We start from the raw sequence: 13,447 nt of genomic DNA, 5'->3' as shown, positions 1-13,447 counted from the left end.
TCAAGCACTCTTAAAATATACAGCCTGTGGATGACGTGTGATTTCTGCCCCTTGTAGCATTCTTAGTCTTATGTAACATTGCTATACATTTCCTATACACTGCTCTACACAAATATGATTCATTGTCTCAGTCTCTTAAGTACTCAGACACCTTACACTGGTAGGAGTAGCGCTATAAAACAAATGAAATACACGTGATAGAGGTGTTATGGAGAGATTAGCGTCACCAATGGAGGGTGGTAGTGAAGGAATCCATGAGAAGCAGGTCATTGGGGGTGGGGCTACGCAAAAAAAATTGTTGCACTGGGCACCACCAATGCTAAAGCCGGCCCTGTTTCCACACTACATTAACAAATATACTCCTTATGTGGACATTCCCCCAAGCATCCAAATATTTTAGAGTGAACTGGTGAAGTAGTAAGTCATTTTTCCATCAGGAAAGATGTAGATATTAAGAAAAAAGTTTCATTCGACAAAGTGAATGATTCTAGTGTTATGTTGCTTATAAATTAGGAACATAATTGCAATTACTATACAGAGTATGTTATTAGAAACAATACCTTTATATTTTGCAGCTGGTACAACAAAAAGGTGAATAATGAAAAGAAAGCTTAGCTCCTATTAAACAGATGTCCAGAAAATTTCACTGAAAGGCATTATTTCAGTTAAGTAATGTGTAAGCCAGCTTAAAAAATTAGACCACCAATATACACTTTTCATTTCACAAAAGAACCATTATTCTGTGCCTCAACAGGGATTTCTTTTGTTAGTAATAACAAAGGCAACAGTGAATCACTATTATGAACTAAAGCAAGATTGTCTGGTGATTGGTAGTAATATGTCAGTGCAATAAGGAAATCTTCCATTTGAAGATATTTACTCCAGAATTCTTACTTTTATGTTAGTGTTTAGTCTGCTTTTGTAAGAAGAGTGCGTATAGTGATGGACATTTATAACATAGCTTGCCTCAGATAAAATTAGGCAGCTGAATTTATACATTGAGGGGGTTATTTATGAGAGCCATGTGTCACTTTTGCAACACAAAAGGTGGTACATCCCCGATGCAGGGCACTGAATTAGATTTATGAAGCCATGCAGAGCCACCTTGCATGGCTTTGAGTGGCCACATAAATCTTGAGTAAGGCGATGCAGCGCTAATCTCTGCATGGCCTTAGTCTGTGCTTGGAAGGTATTCCGTGGTCGTTGCAGTGGTGTTTCCACGCAACACCCATGGCTTTTGACGCTGCACCAGATTTACAAAATAATGTAAATCTGAGAAATCCTTGTGCCTTCTGAGGTGAGGTATAACGAGGCTAAATATTAACTTGCCCATTTTCCACACTGCCTACTATTCTTTCTGGGACCTTCCTTTTGCATTGTCTCCCACAAAGCTCAGGGGTCCTCTTCTTCATATCTTCTTCATTTGATGGGGGCTGAAAACAGATGGGGTGTTAGCACTTTTTCCTCGGGAGGGGGAATGGTTAAATTCATGAACGTGATGGAAGAGCAGACACGTAAGCCTGCTGTGCTACACGGTCAACTTTATTCTCTGTTCCTAACCCAGGAAGATCAGGCATAGTAGGTGTAGCAGACTCATGTTCCCGACCGATTTGCTTGGGATAGTCTGTTGGCTGGGACAAATAGTGCATTGGTGTTGATGAGGGTGGTGGTACCATTGATCCAGGGGTGTTGCCAATATCTTTCTGTTCCGGGGAGAATGCAGCAGTTACACTGCTTTGCAAGGAAAGGAAGAGGGTTTGACGCCAGTGCTCTTTCCAATGGTGATTGACATTCTCCCTAAATACGCCTCTTTATTAGCAAGGACTGTGGGTGCCATCTTCTTGACTTCTCACTTGTCAGAGCCCTTAGTAGAAAACTCTGTGGAGTGATGTGTCACCTAATTTACAGGCTAGTCTCAGTCTCAGTCCACCTGCAGGCAATAAAAAAGTAGAAAGGAAGACTGTCAGGCTAGTGAATACAATACTAGTCATCATAACATATACAAATAATCCCCATGTTTAAGCTAAGTGCTCACCTGGTACAAAATATGAAAAAGTCATTGAGAACTTGAATGGACTCTAAGGGTCATGAGGCTGGCCCCTTGACCCCTTGAATATACACCTGTCAACCTCTTGACTTAAAATTATGAGTCATATGAAGTCCTATGGGGAAATCCCATTAGGATGAATTTGTTCACAGGTGTAGCATGTTAAATTACTTTAACCCATAAGGTGATGTAATCAAATATGTCTTTTGAGATATCATCAATGATGTCATCAAAGATGTAATTTAACATGCCATTAGTGATACAATATGTGAGGTCATAAGCAGTGCAAGCGTTTTGTTTTTAAAATTTTAGTTTTTGTATTATTTCAACACCTAACACTAACATCACTTTAACCACTGTGTTTTTTCATTGAATTCCAGGTTTAGTTTTTTTTAACATAGGCAAAAATCTTATTACAATGTCTAACTATAAAGTTATTTTAACTTTTATTTTTTTCTCACAAATTTCTAAGGTGTTGTAATTTAAGGTAGGAGTTTATTGCAATACCTACAACATCGCTTTAACCTTTATCTTTATCTGTGGATTTTCAGTGTTCTTTTAATTATATTCCTCTGCTGACCATAGCTTTTGGCTGTGCACAGTGTTTGGCTGCCACCAAGCCCAATGGCCTCAGATGAGTTCCTGCCCTTGCAGGCAATAATTTTCCCACAGTCGCTCACTCCACAAGTATGTTTTTTTCTTCTTCATTTTTTCACATAATTTCTCTGTACTCTCCCTGAACAGTGACACAGCACCACCCCCATGTCTCTGCAGGACCATGCAAACTAGTTCTAGTGAAGCATGCATGGTCCTGTGGTATATGTACCCTGGGAGTACTATGGTTTCTCACAGGAGGGTAATGCTGGGCCCTGGGGGAGTACCATGGCATGATTTATTTTTAGGTTTTTGACCCATGAGTCTTTTCTGGTCCCCTCTATGAGTGTCAGGAACTTGGAGTGACCCTACCCTGCCCCCTTATATTTTATTGTCCGCCGAGCCTGCAGTATTTTTCTTCCAATTGCACCCATCCAAACAGATCATTCGGTACTGCAGGATGGCCTAAAAGGCAGACAGGAGGAAAAGCTCTCCCAGTCAATTAGTAGTGCTCTCTCTTTTACATTTATTGTACAGCAGGACTTCCATGGGACCAGCAATCCAAATAAAATTACATTTGTAACCATATCATGACCATCCTGAGCACCTTAAACACAAATTACTCTAAAAATGGCTAAATGATTTTTAGCAAATAATGAAAAGTACGCTTATTTCAGTAAAGTTCTAACTTTCTGCCAAACTTGATGTAGTTCTGTGAAGCTGTTTTCTTGTATCCCTTTAGAAACATTACTATAGGAATTCACATTGGGCAAACAACGTTTTGGGTTCCCACCTATTTCTTTACCCCCTTTTTATGGATCACCGCTAAACATTCCATGAAGGAGCTGAGTTGGATAAACTATTTTAGAGAATGTTTTGTAGAGACTCGTCAATTTGCGAAAAAGGTTATTAGTGGAACAAAAAATGCTCTTCCAATAGAAACTATTATATTATTTAGTAATGAGAATAGCAGTGATTGATGATGTCATAAGTGATGTCATCAATGGTATAATCAATGAGGTAATTAAACATGTCATGAATGATGTAATATGTGAAGTGTTAATCAATGCATGCTAGGGGTCCAGGTTATAGTACGTAACTAAACTGTAACTGGTGAATTTCAGTGCTTGGTATGTATTTTAACTTAAGTTCTGTCAAGACTGGCTACGTCGTCCCTTACCTTGTCTTGAAGCTGAAGCCTCGTGGAAGACGTAGAAGATTTCGCAGAGACGCAAGGGACCAACTTCCCAGACTACTAACTAAAACCTTACTGAATTACAATTCACAGCAAGACTTAAACTAGAAATTAGGGAAGAGGGCCGGTACTGGACGTGGACGTTGGGTTGTTGGTTTGTTCTTGCTGTCGACCTGCTAATCAACAAGTACCAAGATATTACTTAGGAGCCACCTCTGATCTTTTCTTACTACCCTAAAATCTAAACACAAGCCTTCCCTACCTACCCCCTCCCACTGTTGTAAGAGTGAGTGTCTTGTTTGCCTAAACGCCTACCTGCGATCAGTGTTGTCTTGTCTTCGTCCAGTATTTCTTTGTCTTGTTTTGTTGTGATGGTCAAGGCGTCAGATACCTCTTGTTGTCTGTCTAGCGCAGTCTTTTCTTGGAAAAACGACCTTTAGGAGGTTTAAAAACAAGACACCTGAATTAGAAAGTATTTCTCAAATTCTTTCTTCAAGAACACAAAACTCCTAGACATTCACTTACTGTATTTTTTCTTGTTGGTCTCCTTCCAATTAGGGATTCTTTTTAGGCTGAAAAGAACTGGTACAAAAGACTAATACATTCAAAAGGTATCTTTCTTTTACATCACAGACTGTTTGGTATCTTTTTCGAAAATAATAACTAAGATGAAGTTTTGCACTATTCATAGATTAACTAGAGCGCACTTACAATGATTCTACCTAGCTTTCAACTTAAGCTCCAAGCATTCGCAAACACAATTATCAGAATATATTCTTGTAATACAGGTTTGTCTAAAACACAATAATTCCATTAAAAGTTCCAAGTAACCTTCCGTTTCTTCTCCGAGAAAGTTTTATTGTCCATAAAAAAACTCTTGACCTTGCTTGCGAAGGGCGCCTTGAAGAAAGAAATAAAGGTTTGCACTTAGCTTTCCTTTCGAGGATGAAATGCTTCTGTGATCGTTGTCTAGCCGGTTTTCCATCCGTTCCTTTGAAGAGTTCCTGCGAGGCTCCGAGCGCGAACCTTCTTCTACGCTGGGCGGAAGGCAAAGCGTCTTCTGGAAGGTTGGGTGCGGTTTACATAGGGAACCGCACCCAGCCGCACCCAGTCGCGCACAGACAACGTGCGTGCGTGCAACGCTGGGACTTGAACACAGGGCTCTTACCTGCATGGAGGCTGGTATCTTGAACTCCAGGCTGTGCACAGGCAAAGGCTCACTTTATTTACAGAACGAGGATCTTTCCGATTACACTGGAATGCAAGAAAAGCAAGGCAATATAAAGTGGTAACAAAAAAGGAAAGTCATGAATAATAGAAATAGCCCGATGTTACAATACAAAGGAAAGTCATGATTTACTGTACACAATCACACTGACAATTGAAGCGTGCTGGGTGCACGGGAAAGGGGTGGGTTTTCCTGAAGGGGTTTAGGCTTCATGACAAGTTCTTTCTTCATTCCACTAGCTAACTATAGCATCACTTTGATCGTTGTGTTTTTTGGTGAATATATATATATATTTTTTTATGTATGTTTGTTATCTTTTCATCACACCTCACAATAATATATTTTTAATCTTTGTTTTTTTCCTAAGCTTCAGAACCATTTTCCAGTGCCTGCCTGATCACCAACATAGACCCATGTAGGCATGAATGTGTTGAACTTAGGTTCAGATTTCTCATGCAAAGTTCCATGATCAACTGTTGCCCGTAATGTTCCTTATTAAGTGAAGATGCTCTTCATTAAGTTGTGCTATAACAGTATCTAAATCACTCTAGTCACCTTTGACCTGATCCATAGCATTTTCTACTTCATTAATAGCTATGGTTGCCTTTATTTCAAGAATTGGTTGATCGGGGGCTTGGGCAAAAGCAGGAGAAAATGGCTGCTTGCTAGCGTGGCTCCGGCACAGGCGACTCTTATCCCTCATTGAACCTGACTTTCATCCGGTCACAAGAGCTACATTCCTGTGCGAGCATTTCCAGAGACGGCTGGGAGGTGCACCGCCCATCCCAAGTAAGATCTGTGGTGGAGAGGGCGACGGCGCTGTTGCGGCCTTGATGAGCGAGACAGTCACGGTTTGGCGTAGACTGGCACCGGACATGAGGTGGTGGGTCTGGGCGAGTGACCTGTGAGCACCACGTGCTTTTGATGGAGCGCGCGGCCCTCTACTACGAGGGGGGCCTGCTTGCATCACCATGTGTGTGCCCGTATCCTGTGGACCCTGGGGAGCGGTGAATTAAATTGCCGGGCCGGCAGCGCTTTGGTAGCCTGATATCCCTGCAAGTCGCTGGGATTCGAATGGGTGCCTCGGGGCAGGATCAGGCCCCAAAGTCTGGCCCACATATAAAGATCGCTGCACCGGGGACTGCCACTGTGTCATATTGCCTGAATTGAGGAGCTGCGCCACACCATCGCTTGCGGTGGCCCCGGCCCAGATCTTTCCCTCAACCCGAGACCCCACCCTGTGATTTTCTCTGCGAGACTTGTGCACGTGGGGGCCTCCATTCTGTCTGCTGGACATAACTGAGTGGCCAGGTGGAGCAAGGAGGTGCTGAGTTTCGCTGCCCTAATCGACTGAGCCATACACTGAGGTGCAGGAGTGTGACAGAGCTCAGGATCGATGGTAGGCCTTGACATGGACACACACTAGTGGAATTGTTACGGGCCTGGAAGATGATAGCAGTGTCCAGAGGGACCGGAGACTGTCTACCTGAGTTTTAATGACCAGTTCTGGTGCCCTTGACCTGCAAGGGGCACTGCCCTCTAACTGGCACATCAGAAAGGCTGTAATCACAATTCATTCCGGCGCCTCAATGCCAAGAAAGTTTATTCATTGAGAGGCTGTGGTTCTTTGGGGGGGTGAATCCGACAGGCCACGTGGTCGTCACCACCGTAGGTGGTGGTAAGGACCCCTTAGCCATGGTCTCTACGGCCGCAATCCCAAAATGGCGACAAACAAGGGAGGCCATAATGCACACCAGCAAAAAAATGATAAATTCGCCCTACAAAAGACACATGAGGGGGGAAGCCAACTTTAGGCTCGGAGCACGACGCCCAATAGAAGGTGGGTGAACAAGAACCCCCCAAACTCCAAGACGTATTGGCCCCCATCAACGGCATCCGCGCATCACTTGAGGGTCGCGATGTCTCAGTTGCCACAGACATCTCTCTCCTTAGAGCCGACCTATGTATAACAGGCTCACGGTGAAAGAGGTGGAGGACACCAAACAGGAACTTGTCACCGATATGTCGACCTTGAAAAATCAAGTCTCTGCACTACAACAAAAGACTGAGTCTTTAGTGACCCAACTTGACGACTACGAAGGAAGGTTGCAATGTAATAATGTTTGCATCCAAGGGTTGCCGGAGAGGGCCGAAGGGCCAGCAGTGGACCTATTTGTGGAAGACCTTGTGTTCAATCATCTGCAGCCTAAGCAACTTTCCAACTACTTCTCCATTGAGAGAGCCCTCGGTATCCCAGTGGGTAGGCCCCAACTGGGGGTGCCTCCACAGCCTATCCTAGCGAGAGTGTTCAACTTTCGAGATCAGGACCACATTCTCCAGGCGGCTTGATGTGCCCCTCCTCTTAAATTTGAAAATAGCACAATCACTTTTTTCCCTGACTTCACTGCTAAAGTCCAGAAACAAACACGTTCCTTTGTGGAAGTAAAAAAGGCTCTCAGGGAAAGAGAAATCAAGTATGCCAAGCTGTTCCCTGTGAAATTGCTTTGGAGGCAGATGGCAAGAGTGGTTCTTCAAAGACCCCATGGAGGCAATGGATTGGCTCGATGGCTGGCGGAAGTCATGAGAGAAAGGATGTTCGGATCAAAAAGAACGATGAGTATTGATGGCATAGAACTGAGGGCAACCCGGTCACAGATGGGATGACTTGCACATTGCGGTGACCCCTGAATACAGCCATGAAGCTTGCACCCAGACTTGAATTTTTGTCAATAACCTAGAGACTCATACTGTGCTGCATAACCATCTGTGAGCTTGATATTGACCTTTTAATATATTGATCCCCAATATGGCCCTGCTGCCTGTTGTTGATGGAACAGGACTGCACTATGGACCTAAGGAGTGGTTTTCTGGGAATGCGATGAATATATCTTACTGTATAAAAAGGGTTCCTGTGGCTTATAACTTTAAATATCTGAAGAGGGGATGGGAGGGATGAGTTGAGCCCACGTTTCCTCCATTTCAGGGGTGGGAGGGCGATGGGCATTCTGCACTGTTGGGGAAGCGAGTCACCAGTTTCCGTTATGCATGGAGGCACTGAGGGGGGTGGAGGGGGTTTTGGGTGGGAAGGGGTTGTAGCTTAGTTTGTAATTTTAGTCCAGCACAGCAATGCAACATTAAGATAAGGTGACAATTGATGCTTTACTCAGGTACATGGATGTTTGATAATCACATAATGAGGTCTTGGGGTTGTTTCTTCTATCAGCTTTCATGTAACACTTGGTCACTGATCCATCGGCAAAAACGCACTTGTGTCTCTACTAATGGGATCAAAAGCGGAACTTAAGTTCCAGGCATGGAATGTAAACGGGCTTGGGAACAAACTGAAACGAGGAATAGATAGTCCTCCAGTACCTAAAGAGACAGGCTCCTGATCTAGCACTTTTGCAGGAAACCCTTCTGTTTGGTAATACCTGCAGGGCCCTATGCAGATGGGCTATCAATTGATTGTGCATGCAGGGTTGACTTCAGGTTCCCGTGGAACAGGGGTGCTTTTGCGTAGAAACTGCCCATACATGGTAAAGAAAACTTGCACTGATAAACAGGGCAGGTTTGTCTTGGTGTCCGGCTCCTGGGAAGAGAAACACATAATGTACTTTCGGGCTATGTCCCTCCTACATTGTAACAGTCCACTCTGCAGGACGTTAGCAAAATCATTCTTGATCTTCCAATTGGCATGCTAGTGATTAGGAGAGACTTCAACCTCACAGCAGATGGATCATTGGACCGTTTGCCCCCATGTAGAGATCCTGCTGCTGGGTCCAAACTAGCTGACTTTCTATCGGCTCTTGGCCCAGTAGACATCTGGTGACGATTCAACTCCATAACCACACAATTCACCTTTCATTCTGGGGCCCACAATAGCCAGTCGCGAATAGACTACATGCTGACACATACGCAGGACCTTTCCGAATTCAGCGAGGCACGCTGCCTTGCTCGAGGAATTTCAGATCATTCCCCTATTCTCACCAAGATGATGTGGGTACACAAATCAAGTGTAAGACCTTTACCCATGGGTGCTCAAGATACCACATGTCAAGATGGCATTAATCGAGGACAACAAATTGTACTTTAAAGAAAATGTTGGGTCGGATACCTCAGCACAAATCTTGTGGGGCGCTTTCGGGGCAGTAATAAAGGGGAGGTCCCTAGCCCTGCTGGTAGGCCAAAAGAGGGAATTAACAAAACGTATAGACTAACTTGAGGTAGACATCCTACAAGGTGAAACAGCACTAGCACAGCCCCCTGACCTAGTTGCACAGCAGTTATTGGCGGTCAAAATACTGGACTAAAAACAGCTCCTCACTGAGGCGGCTAAGGCAAAACAAAAATCAATCTGTCATAAGATCTATGAACATGGAGAGAGAACAGGTAAGCTTTTGGCTTGGTTAGAAAAAAGAGAGCAATTATTGAGATGGGTACACCAATTACAAGGGCCCAAGGGGAAAGAAATCACTAATCCTCAACAGATAGCAGAAACATTCGCCATCTACTTTGACTCAGTTTACACGTCTATCATGACAGTTTCGTCTCTTGAGGCTTGGGAACTTCTCTTGATCATTAATGTCTCCTCTCTGTCGTTGGAAGAAAGGGATTCCCTGGAAGGGGATCCTACTGAAGAAGAAATCCAACTGGCCATTCGAGACATCCATTCGGGCATGGCTATGGGACACAACGGACTCCCAATCGAGTTTTTAAAATCAGCGGCTTCCAAGCTGTCCCCCCATCTTTGCCAAATGTATCTGGAGAGCAATAAGAAAGGGATGCTGCCAGAATATATCCGATTAGCCACAATCGTTGTTATCCACAAACAAGGCAAACCACCCAATGATTGCAAGGCATACAGGCCAATACCTCTACTTACTGCAGAGGCCAAGATACTCGTAAAATTACTTGCTAATAGACTCCTCCCCCTGCTTACCGGGCTGATACACCCGGACCAGTCAGGCTTTATGCCTGGCCGGAATGCAGCCTTGAATTTACGACGCTTACACAGGGTGTTAGGCAGACAACATATGATCAGAGAAGATGTGGCCCTGTTGTTCCTCAATGCCAAAATGGCACTATTGAATGGAATTACATGTTCACAGTCCTAGAAAGAATGGGATTTGGGCCCAATTTTATAAATTGGATAAAACTACTCTATGCCAGTCTGACTGCTCAAGTGGTGGTGAACCAACCCACATCCAAACAATTTCAGCTAGGAAGGGGAACCCGGTAGGGATGCCCCCTGTCGCCTTTAGTATTAGTGCTGGAGCCCCTGGCGGTCTGGGTGAGGGGTAACCCTCAGATCCGTGGACTCAAATGGATCGAGAATCATGAAGATAGAATTTCATTATATGTGGATGACATATTGTTATATATGGCCTCTCCGGCATCCACCCTTCATCCTATCCTTGATATCTTCCGCATATTTGGTAATCACTCAGGATACACAATAGACTGGTCCAAATCGCAATTATATTCACTGCATTGCCCGTCTACGCGTATACCAAGGGAATATGTGATTCCTGTAGAACTGGAGGGCTTCCAATACTTAGATATTTATATAACGACTGATTCAGCCAAATTCCATAAAGCAAATTTGCGAGAGCCCTTGACGTGCTTTTTCGCCAACGTTAAACACTGGTGCTCCCTTCCTCTAACTCTTCTGGGACGTGGAGGCCTTTTTAAAATGTTGCTGTTCCCCCGTTTCCTCTATGTGTTCCAAAATACCTGTGATAGGATCCCTGACTCTTATTTCTCCAGTATTAATAGTGCTGTGCGCACCTTGTTGTGGGATGTACTGGTTCCATGAATAGCGATGCAAAAGCTGTCGGCAGGATGGTATGATGAGGGAATGGCACTACCCGAGCTTAGGTCATATTACCAATCATCTCAACATATGGTGATTAACCTCTGGGCTCATGGGGATTGGCGGGACCCAAGCTTCCACACTGACTGGTGGCTCATGGGACAAGGCAGTTATAACAAAGCACTCTATATGAATCTCAGTAACCTGTGCCTTACCAGACCGACAGCAAGCACGATTGAAGCCTGGCACAAGGGTAATAAAAAATTGGGCTGGCTCAATAAAATCACAACCCAAACAATTGGGTTGTCTAAGGGCTTGCCCTGGGTTGGATGAGTGGGATCTTATAGGTATTTCGCAGGTGGGGGGCATGTGGAATTGTAAGGGGTTGACCACTTTCGCTGACCTGCAGAAAGAATACGACCTTGCACAATCCGAAACATTTAAATCTGCAGATCAGCCATGCTCTCAAGGCAGCAATACAGGGGGGCGGCCCACCTCCTAAGACTTTCCCACTGGAAGACAGGTTGATACTTGACCCTATGGTCAAGAAGGCCATCTCCCTCACATATAAAAAACTGATTAATAACTGTCCTGATCTCTTGACGTACTTGCTGCATCACTGGGAGGCAGATCTGGGTGTGTTGGATGACGATGATTGGCGAGACACCCTGGCGTCCCCTAAAGAGCGGGCCATTCCCATGAGATTGAGACTGGTTCAACTCAAAACCCTGCACCAAGTCTATCTTGCCACAGGAGTGTTAATTAAGATGGGCAGGAGGACTGATCCTTCTTGCCTCAGACGATGTAACCAGGAGTGGACCTTATTTCCCAAATATACTGGAAAGCTGTTACCGACCAATGAGGGAGCGCTGGGGGGGAAGAAATTGAAGGCTTCCCTGAAACTATGTCTGTTAAATATATGGGATGCCACTGACCTCACCCAAACCGAGAAATGGGATGGGCCATTGCAAAATGAAATATCGTGCAGAGGTGGGGTGTGGGGGAGTTAAACACAGAGGATGCCCGAAATAATGGGATCGTAAGCGGACTGCGTGGAATACACACAGGAAAGATATTTGTTTATCTCCAACAGTGGAGCTGCGACGTAGTGAATTCAGATTGCATGACCCTTTTAATGCTATCGAAGAGACATTAGACTGATGAGTCAAAGTGGTATTGATGTATGCAAATTAACCCATACATACTTTGTTTCTGGCTAATAATATAGTCAATTCCATTAGACAGCACATACACACGATTAGAAAGAGGTTAGGAAAACAATTCATAATTTGGTTAGAATAATATTTGATTGTAGAATACACAGGATAAATTACAATTCAAGCTTACATAGGAGACTGAATGGAGACAATGAGTATTACTAAAATGATTTGCAGATATTAAAATGAATAGTTGTTTAACAATTTAATTTAACATACAGATGGATTTATTACAAAGTGCATCCGTCTATACTAAAAACCTATATTTGTTTGGACATCAGGACCTCAAGGTGTGAGTTATTTTTTCTTTTTTTGGTCACCATTTGTATGAAGACAACTACTGCACTGCAAACTTTTATTTGTTTTCTAAGATACGAATATAATTAAAAGCAGATTTACAGTCAATAAATAGAGTGTAAAACACGCTTCCTAATATCTCTATAAGAATTACGAAAAAGGATAAAGTGCAATGTCGACTGTGGTGACTTTCCATCGCAAGGGCAATTTGGAATGTTTCAGATCCATTTGCCCATGGTAGTAAATGCAATCAAATATTGAAGGGTGCCCAATCCCAATCTTGTAAGGTGAAACCTGTGTTGTAAATGTGTTAACCCAAGTGGGTATTGATGTGTACCCAGTGTATAGCAGATAATAAAATGAATAGTTGTTTAACAATTTAATTTAACATACAGATGGATTTATTACAAAGTGCATCCGTCTATACTAAAAACCTATATTTGTTTGGACATCAGGACCTCAAGGTGTGAGTTATTTTTTCTTTTTTTGGTCACCATTTGTATGAAGACAACTACTGCACTGCAAACTTTTATTTGTTTTCTAAGATACGAATATAATTAAAAGCAGATTTACAGTCAATAAATAGAGTGTAAAACACGCTTCCTAATATCTCTATAAGAATTACGAAAAAGGATAAAGTGCAATGTCGACTGTGGTGACTTTCCATCGCAAGGGCAATTTGGAATGTTTCAGATCCATTTGCCCATGGTAGTAAATGCAATCAAATATTGAAGGGTGCCCAATCCCAATCTTGTAAGGTGAAACCTGTGTTGTAAATGTGTTAACCCAAGTGGGTATTGTTGTGTACCCAGTGTATAGGGTCCTTCACAATATGTTTTAGTCACCTGTTTTGAGCTAGCTGTAGTGTCTCCTAAAGTTTCTCTTGTTCCTGCAAGCTCCACTTTTAAGTCCCTTTTACTATAATTGTTTATGTTCATAGGGTCTTTAAACTCGACATTCACCTTGCACTTAATTAAAAGTTTATAGATGTACTGCAGCCAAGGGATCTATTTACGCAGGTCAAGGGCAAGGCAGTCCATTATAATTTCCTGGATAA

Source organism: Lissotriton helveticus, chromosome 4_1 (genome assembly GCF_964261635.1).
Source record: "Lissotriton helveticus chromosome 4_1, aLisHel1.1, whole genome shotgun sequence".
Classification (NCBI taxonomy): Eukaryota; Metazoa; Chordata; class Amphibia; order Caudata; family Salamandridae; genus Lissotriton; species Lissotriton helveticus.
This window is presented reverse-complemented; position numbering follows the sequence as displayed.